Consider the following 4507-nt stretch of genomic DNA (forward strand, 5'->3'; position numbering starts at 1 on the left):
GAACACTGCAGGTCTGGCAGCAAGAAGAGTAGCACCTCTAGCCAGTGGCTGCTCATATCAGCAGCTTTGAGTGTCACTTAGTCACACTGCTACTGACATCAGCATTAATTCCCTCTCTGTGTTAGGAAGTGGACCTTGTAGTCACTGGCGAACTCAAAAGCCGGGTTCATCATATTGTCACCTAACACCGGACTTGTTTCCACATTTATTCTCTTCCAAATCATATGCTTAAATAATTTCCTTAGATACAGAATGCCTAGGGTTTCCTCTTTATCCTCTTTCCAGCTGAAAGTAGCTAGTTATCCTTTTAAAATTGGAATATTCATAAGATAGTGGACTGCCATAAAGATCAAACAATTCAACATTTAAATTCAAGAATTCAGTGTTATTTTGTTCTGTTTGGGGAGATACCTCTGCAAAAGTTTAAATCTTATTTCTACCCTTAGACGTCCATGATTACAATTATTGCAGATTCTACACCAACTGCTTTGATAAATCATCTATATTAATATTTAGTGCTCAGAGGCTAATAAAAGATTATGTAGCAGAATTTCAAAATTAGTGATTGGGAATTAAGATGGTGTTATACCGCATACTAATATCCAGTGACTTAATTAGTCCATGAAAAATATCTAGAGTCTCCATCATTTAAATATGTAAATATTTTAGGTCACAGCCTAGTTGGGTAAGCAATGGATACTCAGAGTCTGTTACTACAGGGATCAAAACATTTCCTTCAAACTTTTTTAGAAATCAATTCAAATAACTATGCAAGTTCAAGAGGAAAATCTAAAGTTCCTTTACAGTATTTTTAAAAGGCTATAGCTAAGGAAATTGAAGATATAGAAATTAAGTGTCTTGGCACTTAGGCAAATGATCTACAATGAAGCTCATTTTCACCAGGGATCCATCAGCATGGGCCACATTTATACCAAAACTGTGACAAAGGTGGCTCAGGTCCTTACCAAGAAACACTACAAGCACCTGGAAAATGCTTTCCACGTGAAAGCATGTGTGTTAGGAGATCAGTGTTACTCCCCACAAGAAGCACTGCAGCAAGATGGCAGACTAGGCCATGCATTTGATGGAGAAGATTCACGAAGGCCATTCAACAGCGTCTCCGTGAAGCTGCAAGAAGAGAAATGAGAAAGGAAAGGTAATAATTATGTTCCTGATTTCCCAGCCCTAGATCACGAGGTTGCTGAAGCCGATCCCGACACAAAAGAAATGTTAAAGCTTTTGAACTTTGCCAGTCTGTCTAAGGTACTGGTCACTCAGCCCATGGTTAGGATGAAATTCAATACAACAGGTGGATTTGTTTGAATCTTTATGCTATGCTGTAGTATTTTCAATATTCCTAGGGCAATAGCAAAATAAATAAATAAATTTAATAAATAAAAACTCTTTAAAAAATTCTTACAAAGGAGAAGAAAGCCAAGCCAATGGTGCCCAATGGGGTGTAAGTCAAAGCAGTGTTTACAATCATGATTCATCCCTCAATGTGCTTGTTGCCTGAATCTAAAACCATGATAGACTAAGGATTTGTCTTTAAAGACAGGGAACACTAAAGCATAGAAGGAACTCAGGCTTTTTTGTTGTTGTTGTTGTTTAAGTCTTTAAGAAAATACAAGAAAATCATAGCTGTTGGCTCTAATTTTAACTTTATATTTTCATGTCAAATGTGGCTGATAGATAATAGTTTATGGATACCTTTCAGAAAATTCCCATCTCAAAATAGACTGCTGGATTGAAGAATAAATAAAAACAAGAGCTTTTCCTACAGATTTTGTCTAAAGAGCAAAGTAGAGACAACAGAGTTCATAGATCTCTATTGATGATTCACATGTGAAATGAAGACTCCTAAGCATGAATGGTGACGTGGCAACCATCACCTCCCACATCCCGAACAAAATGTTTGTCCCTGGGAGATTATTTTTCTGCCACATCTCTTGTAAAAAAAAAAATATGGAGCCAGTTCACTTAAAATAGTCTAAAGGCTTGGTATTTCAGTTCTTGCTGAGTGTCACTCAATAAGAAAACCCAACAGACAGCAGAACATTTACCTCTCTCTTTGTTACAGAGAAAACAGTGACCACGGCTGCCAGATTCCAGAGTGTTGAACAGACATTTGGCCACCTATGGCCTGCTGGTCTTCACAGTGGTTTTCACTGTTTTGAGTCAAACTAAAATAGGCCTGTTAGAAAAAAGTGTTTGTCGGAATAGTCTAACAAAAAGTCAGAATCGATGTGGTTATTTGGCCTCATTTTTCCAGGCCTTAAATAATTTTATTATGGCTCTCCTGAGGGCTGGGTGTCTGAATGTCAGGATACCCAATGTTCACAGAAAACAAGTTTTACATTTTTAGCATTGCATAATAAGCCTGGGGCCACTCCAGGCCTCATTAATAAAAACCTAATGGTGAAACAATAACAAGGAGGAAATGCCAATGAAGCACAATTTTGTTGAGACTGAATTATTTCTCACCCCAGCAGGCTTGTTGCATTTGACATTTTATGAAATCAGCCAAAGTGGAAGAAGGAATGGCTCCTGGAGGGGAAATATGACGTCAGCACGTTGGGAGTCTCCAGGGGCAGCTGACACCCCTGAAAAGGGCTGGGGAGTGTGAATTTGGATAGCAGTTCCTGGGATCATTCTTTGTGAGCAATGTCTCCTTCTCGGTAAATGTACTCCATATTCACCAGGCACAGCCTTCTCCCTACAGCAGCAAAAAGAGGCAGCAGGCAAACAGAGGGAAGAAAGATCACCCAGCATTCCAGAGTGCACTGTCTTTCCATTTATCTCTCAGTGCCATATGTTTGCTTTTATTTTGGCCAGGCACAACAAATCTGCTTGGAGAAAATTCTGAAGGAAACAAAGGTGCCTTTGCCAATATTATGTTGCTTTTTGACAAGCCCTGAGATTTCTGAGGGGAATCCACTATAAATGGGATCAGGTCATTCATTTGTGTTGTGCGCAAATATAATTTAATGGTACAACCTCCACAGAGAGCAAGCTTTCCTGAGGGTAGGCACTTGCAGATTAAGGGTAAAGCGTTCTTCAAGATAAAGTAATCGAGAAAGGTGCTCTTTATATTCTGAAATGCCCTTGTTGCAAATATTAGGTATATTGATTACATTTATACTTAATGGATACAACCCTTAACTTAGAGATAGACAAATCTCACAAGAGCAAAATCCAAAGCCCTAGCTAAGATTTTATATTTTCAACGTGACTGCACTAAAGGAGTCGTGCTTACTTTTTGGCATAAACAATTACAGAATATTTCCAAGTCATATTTAAAGTGAGAGCCAAACTACAAATTCTTAGCTGTACTTGGAATAATTTTAAAATAATAATTTTAAAATTCAGAGATGGACATTGTCTAATAGGTTTTTATTTACAACTTTCCTGGAATTTCATTCTGAACTTTAAGTAATTGTTGATTAATGAGTGTTGCTGATCAGTTCAAAAACACTGTGTCCACACATATGGCATAGATTGTTTTTCAATAAAATGCCTTCATTTTAACAGAATTATCTTTGTGATTATAAAGATAAAACCAAGAGTTTTAGTTCATAGGTTACTCAATAATAAAATGATGTTAACAATTCAGCATTAATTATATGTGATCATTTTTACAGATATAAGAAGACTTAATGTTGGCCCCTTGTGTTTTTCTGAACTTAGTTCCGTGATGATCATTATTACTATTTGATATCTGAAAGGCATTTATATTTTTCTACTCAATTTCTTTCTTTGTTTTCTTTTTCTTTTTCTTTTTTTTTTTTGAGACAGCGTCTCACTATGTCACCCTGGGTAGAATGCTATGGCGTCACAGCTCACAGCAACTTCAAACTCTTAGGCTTAAGTGATTCTCTTGCCTCAGCCTCCCAAGTAGCTGGGACTACAGGTGCCCACCATAATGCCCAGCTATTTTCTACTCAATTTCTGTGATGATAATTATGGTAACTAGAACAAATATTAAAGATCTTTGAGCAAAATGTATAAAAGTTGCTCACATTCCCAGATCAAAGAACATTCATAAGGCAGCATGCTGAGCAAGATAGTGTTTTTGACCAACCAAAAAAGCACTGGTTTAGGAAAGGGTAAGAGATCTTGGTCCTAATCCACCTTTAATAGCCATGTGGTTGTGTATAAATTACTTAAGCCATCTCAATCTCTTTGAGTCTTTTCATCTCTACAATGAAGGTATAGTATCTTTTTTTTTTTTTTTTTCAGGAAGTCTAACAGAATTTTAAAAAATGTGTATGGGAATCTTTTTAAAACTATAAAGCACTGTTTATGTATAAAAGGCTATTGTTATAGCCGTTGGGCAGAATAGCAACAATCAGAATCAATCCCTTTCCTACACCCCTTTTGGAGAAGGTATAAACTCCCGGAAGAAGGGCTATCTTATTTTTCAGGGTACTTAGAGAATTACAACTGAGTGACAGATATTTTGCTTTGCTGCATAGCCCACAAAGGGTATGTGTTTGAAGATGGCTTA

The sequence above is a fragment of the Nycticebus coucang genome, chromosome 7 (assembly GCF_027406575.1).
Source record: "Nycticebus coucang isolate mNycCou1 chromosome 7, mNycCou1.pri, whole genome shotgun sequence".
NCBI lineage: Eukaryota > Metazoa > Chordata > Mammalia > Primates > Lorisidae > Nycticebus > Nycticebus coucang.